The sequence below is a fragment of the Halyomorpha halys genome, unplaced genomic scaffold, assembly GCF_000696795.3.
Source record: "Halyomorpha halys isolate HHAL.00 unplaced genomic scaffold, Hhal_1.1 Scaffold1010.1, whole genome shotgun sequence".
In the NCBI taxonomy this organism is placed as follows: domain Eukaryota; kingdom Metazoa; phylum Arthropoda; class Insecta; order Hemiptera; family Pentatomidae; genus Halyomorpha; species Halyomorpha halys.
Genome location: NW_027110159.1, coordinates 190,661 through 197,046, shown reverse-complemented (window position 1 = coordinate 197,046; position 6,386 = coordinate 190,661). Strand labels below are relative to the sequence as shown.

Sequence of the window (6,386 nt, the reverse complement as noted above, 5' to 3'; positions counted from 1 at the left end):
ATTCGTTATATATAAGACCTATCTAGTATTCGTTATATATAAGACCTATCTAGTATTCATTATATATAAGACCTATCTAGTATTCGTTATATATATGACCTATCTAGTATTCGTTATATATAAGACCTATCTAGTATTTGTTATATTATATAAGACCTATCTAGTATTAAACGCCACGTACTTTGATTCACTGAGTTTAATTCAAATCGTTAGATCCTTTTTCGTGGAAATCGACTCTAATAACTGGTCGATTTCCGAATTGTCGATTAACACGAAAAAGTTTCGGTAAGATCCCTGGAATGTAGCCGCCTTGAATATATAATTTCTGTTTCTTACGGCTTTTAGTTTTTGAGGTTTATCACAAACACAGGGGCACCCATAACATTTTGCGAGACCTGATTATTTGGACTCATAGGACCTTAAAACGTGTATTTCTATCGAAAACTGAAATTCGAAAATTTTCACGATCAAAATACTTCTCACCCTACTAAATATTTCACTCTGGATTTTTTAAAAGAAAGTTTGAATATATTAATTTTCTTATATTGTTGAGGTTAAAAAACTTGCAAAGATGAAAGATATTGGAGAGACATAAAAAAAAATAGAAACCCGAATCAAGCAACGTATCTTTAACTGTAAAAAATATAAATTGCACTGCACTGGCTTACTACAGCATAACGTTAAACCATAATTTCAACTTCAAAAATCCCACAATAGACATAATACAAAACATTAACACCGGAAAGTTTCTGGAAGCAATCCAAAAATATTAAAGACACAGTAAACTATAAAACAGACACAGTAAACTATAAAACAGACACAAAATATTTAAATTCACAGTACGACGATATTATAAATAGATTAGCCATATAAACATAAAAAAATCAGAGAAAATAAGTGAGAATAAAATATTTAAATCATAAATGTTAGTTAAAATAACACAATATGTAAAATTAGACATATCAATAAGGAGGTAAAAAAACAGCACACTGGACATGTTGATAAGATCCAATATAGAGCAATAGTTTGTGGTACATAGATGAATGCAACCAATAGTGAAGGAAAATGAATTAAATAATGCATTGTAAAACAACTTTCTACTATGACATATAGCTGACTTCAATAGGGAAATTGAAAAAATGACAAGTATGGAGTAAACACAATTACAAGTATTACAAATAAACATATATGACACGGATGGAAATTGTAGATTTCCACCAAAAATCCATAGTCCACCTAAAATATCCCTTCATGTACAGCCAAGCAATGGGTCTCAGTGATTAAGGGTTCATATAAGTTTATGGATAGCTGAATCTTAACTGTAAAACTAAAGTGATATTTTCCAGTGGGACAACGTAATTATTTATTACAAATACTGCTGATAAACTATAGTCATCAGTATCAATAAAGTATGCAGTTTTATCAATTGTGTGTTGAATAGACTTTCTTGATAATATTACATTGTTTATACCAATGGGTATATCACTTATATTTCAAATTAATTAAAGAAAAGGGTATATATGTAATGTGGCAGTTCTCGCAGGTGTAAACTAGTGTAACGATAATGTTATAATCACCTACATAATTATATGTATTCGGCTTGTTAGGCCGAAACGTAGCAAAAAAATAGTGAAGTATTATCCGCACATCCTAACTCATTTTTTATTATTATAAGGCAATCCATAGAGAAGGTGATGTTTGCCTAGTTATAGGTGACCAACCTATTCTAACCATGGAGGGGGGGTCAAGTTTTTCATTTTGTCAGACCGCTACTTAATGAAAAAAGTCAACGCCCCAGGCCGAATTCGAACCGACGCCGCCCGCAGATTCAAACTAATAGACCTGCAGCTAACCATCTGAGCTACGGACGGCCCTACATCCAACTTAACTCACATACCTGCCTTCAGCTAAAATAAACTAATAAATGAATAAAAGTACACAGTTATTTCGGATTATCCTTTATAGAAGTAAATCATTTCTCAATTGCATCTTGTGGTAGCGTTCAAACAAATAGTTTTGGCCACAGAACCAAAACTGTATTTAAGAACTATCACTGCTCTTATATAAAATATTTCGCACTAGTATTTCTAAAGTGACACAACTCAAAAATCGGTGTTTTTGAGTTATGACTATGAAATAAATTGGTAAATATATCTTTATGAATCATCAAAACTGTATCAACCTAGCTTCAGAGCTTGTCCGCCAGTGGGCACTTGTGTCACTCTTGCTGCCTCAATGCTACCCCCCCTCCATAGGCGAGAGTGTCACATTGTCAGTTAGTCTTGAATTTTGAGTTGTGTCACTTTAGAAATACTAGTGTGATTTATAGGCGAAGAAGTGATTAAAACATAGGGACTACAAGCCAGACACTACGGTATATTTTAGCATTAACTTAAATATGGTATATCCAGCGTTTTATTGGAGAAATCCAAGGTACTGAAAATTACTTTAAATATTTACTTTACTCCCCAAATTACCAAAATACTTCAAAACATGAAAACTAAAATTAAAAAGAAAACCAATCCAGTTTTTAGCTTATTGTAAAATATTATCCCTCACACAATCAATATTTTAACATACCGTGGAGCTCTCAAACCTTATGCAATGATATATTTACAAAACAATGCTCCAGTCTCAAAGCCTGGATGAACAAAATAACGTACTAAAATTTCCACAAGCTGTTCTGGGGACAATAATTTTCACACGAATTTCATCGGTATGAGGCATAAATTCTGAAAGTGGAAGCAATTTATACTGCCTTTTTCAAAATGCATCAGCTCCTTGCACTTACAAAAAAACTCATCCTTAACCGCATGCCTTTTTTATCTTACATGCATAAACATGCTTTATAATTTATGACATAAGTGGAATAAAATATAAAGATTTGAAACTAAAAATAGGTAGTAGTAACTTCTCTTTTATTAAATATAAAATGTTAACAAACTACCTGTCCGGAAAAAACAAAATTCAACTAAAGAGGGTGGTTTCAGCCACAGTAAGGAAGTTACAGCTCCCTAAATACAGAAGTACTAATCAAAAGACGATTTAATCACCTCACACAGTATTCACACCTTAGATTATTTTTTTAATATAGATATATTCAGGATGGAATAGGATACAAATAAACCAATAGGACTGATTCAAATGGTTTTATTTTTGATGCTCTAACAACTGGGCACGCACAAAAAACCTGAAAAATAAACACCAAACACTACCATTGATAACTACAAAACCAATTATGAATAGATAATTAATATATTTTAATTTCAAATAATTCATCAAGGAATAGGAAATAGCTAAGAAACATTTCATTGTAAGCTTTTTTCATTTCTTTTTTTTTTTTTTTATTAAAAGCCTTAATTTTATAATACCAGTTCCGAAATATTAAAAATATATTATTCTATTCTGAGCATGAAAATTTATTATCAGATTATGATTATGCAAGATGTCTTACAATCTAGTCTCTACTGATTGTACTATACGAAATTGACCAAATGATCTCAATAGATTCCTAATTAATTAGAAATATTATCTTTTAAAGGCAATTGTTAAAATCGCTGAACAAGCGTTACTCTAAAAAATTGCGTTAAGAAATTTGATTTTTTTTTTTCCAAAAAAGTTAATTGGTAAATGTTGAGAGAGATAGAGTGTGTAAGCTTAGAACTAAGGAAGCTTATTGCGCGTGTGACGTGAGCAATCGACGGTGGCATTAGTCCAGTGTAGTATCTGTACTCCATGGTTCCTTAATATCCTTCGTCGGACCAAGTGATCTCGTAGTCCCCGTACACCTCCTTCAGGATCTCAACTGACACTTCATGGTCTGCCTTTCCGAAGCCCTGAAACAAAGAGTCAAAACATCTTAGTCTATTGGCACAAGTTGAGGAGTATTTTTATGTATTATATACAACACAGTTCACCGAAGAGATTAATACATACTTATTGTATAGTATCTTATTGCTTTGCAAACACCTTTATTTTTAATTATATAGAAGTATAATAAATATTATTATACATATTAATTATATAGAAGTATAATAAACAATTTAAATATGCATATTTAGTTGCTAACTATTTTTTGTTCCTTTTTGACCGCACTCCGACCATCTCTTTCACGCACTATTATTATTTATTTATTAAACTATTATATGCCAGACTATTTGCTCTCAAATGTAATGTGTAATTATGTTTAAGGGGACCAGACGTCCCAGAATAAAATCAGTTTTCATTTCATTTATAAGGTGTTCTAACAGGAAATGTAAGCAATTAAGGGTGTCCAAAATAAAGTTCAACCTCGACTTACTATTTCAATCCAATATATGGATATCGTATAAAGGAGTTTTCAAGAAAATAAGCCAATTCAAATTTTTAAATGTCTTATAATGTGTCTAAACCTTTTCCAAATGCTGTCATCATTTTCGGAATTCACGGAGAATTATCAATAAGATTTCAAATTTAAGGAATATATCGGTTCCATAGGAAACAAGAACAAAGTAAGAAAGTAGAAATGAATGATTTTCAAAAGAAGTTTCGAGGTATGAAGTTAATAATTTAGGAAAAGTGGGAGCACTTCATTAGCTTTGCAACGGTATACCCAACTTAAAAATGCTTGTTTAATTTTAGAAAGATATTGAGGTAGGGAGGTAACAAATATTTGATACATCTTATGATAGATTTTCAGACCATCAACATTTTTCTAGATTTTATTGAAGTAATTTTCATTATTAATTGGGGATGTTCTTTATTGTAGGTCCAACAATTTTATTTCGATTTATTTTTAAAGGGTCAAATAGCTTGTAACAGAGATGGTTTGAAACAGTTCTCTTTTAGTAAACTATTTGCTTCATTTCATTTATTTACCAATGGTAAACCCTACTTTGCAAAGCTAGTTTTAAGTACCTTTGAAGGAACTTGGTTAAGTAATCAGTTGCAGTACTTCACAGAGCTTTTCCAATATGCCTAATTGCGAAATTGGTGTGAAACTTGTACTATTTTACATTACAGCTGTTTTTTTGATAAATGCGTACATTGATTTTTTTTTTATAATTTAGTTATTATTACGATATAAGTGCGGTGCTGTATCGGAAACGGATGTAAACCGTAGTACGGGAAAAGAACAGGTAACTTGGGAAATTTCGTCTAATTGTAGTTTTATTGCAAACGCACTGCACAGCCCACAATGAGAAACATTCATGCAAATTTTATTTTCGTATTTCTAGGAACATAAACAGGTATTTGATTCCAGTATGTGGGCAAAAGAAAATTGCCAATTGAATTTATGTTTTATTCATTCCGTTTCCATCAGTATTGAATTATTTATTGTACCTGTCAGTGATGTGTTATAATTTAATTTTTCTTTTTTTTTGTCAAAAATTTTTAATTTTTGGTACGAACGTGTTATAAAACTTGGTATAATTTTATTAAATTGTAATTTTATTTATTAATCCCATGTTTTCGAATTAATAAATGGCATAAACACAAAATTGTTATATTTGGACATTGGCCCTTCTTTTACCAACTGCCCCTTCTACAGATTTTTTTTTTTTTTCTATTTTCTTATATGAGAACTGTGTTCAAAGTGTAAGTAATTTAAACAAGGTTTAAAGTAGTTTTTCGGGTATTTTCATGTTTTGTGTATTTTGTTTGTCTCTATCATTAATTGTTTTTATAGCACTTATTCAAGAACTCATGTTATTTACTTAAATGTTTCAAAATTAGATCTTTTATATATATTTTCTTTTCTTGTTAGATTTACTTTTTTTTTTTCATTTTTATATTATTCACAAGGAACAACAGCAATAACACGTTTAAGCGTAAACTTTACACTACATGCACATAATATGTGTTTTATGTTATATTAATATTATATATTGTGTATAATCTATATATTTTGTGGAATACTGATTGAAGCTGGTGAAGGGTTTATGAGTCTGGAAAAGAAAAAACGTCCAGGAAGACTAAGCAACAAGGGTTTGAAACATGCAAGAGCTGGTCCTCGGGCATTTACAGGATTTTGAATTGCAGGGATTAAGGGGCAAGCATATAGCTTGCATGCAGGTTCTGAAAGTAGGGTAAAATTTTTTATAAATTTGGATTGATTTAATATTCCTTAAATCATAGGATCAGATAAATGGCTCAACCTGCTCTAGGGTTTATTACTTTCTACTTTTTATTATGCTTGTGTGCTTTTTGTAATTTTAGTGCGTGTTCGTGTGAAACGAAAAAGATATATATGTAACGATAATTACGTTCTTTATTCTTCAATAGAACAATATTTACACTTACATATATTACAAAACATTTATAATTTTCAGATAACAACACACGTTCTTTTTTAATTAAATCATTGTAATTGATCATATGGCGAGAGGTTTCAAATGGGTTTGCCA

The 6,386-nt window shown here is 30.7% G+C and overlaps 1 long non-coding RNA gene across 1 annotated transcript in view; it reads right to left on the bottom strand.

The window, feature by feature from the left end:
- Window positions 1–3,133: 3,133 nt before the first annotated feature.
- LOC106687771 (uncharacterized) overlaps window positions 3,134–6,386 on the bottom strand; it is a 4,273-nt gene continuing 1,020 nt past the window's right edge. The window contains exon 2 of the long non-coding RNA XR_010843676.1: window positions 3,134–3,836. This is a non-coding gene — a long non-coding RNA (uncharacterized lncRNA). The remainder of the gene's footprint in view (window positions 3,837–6,386) is intronic.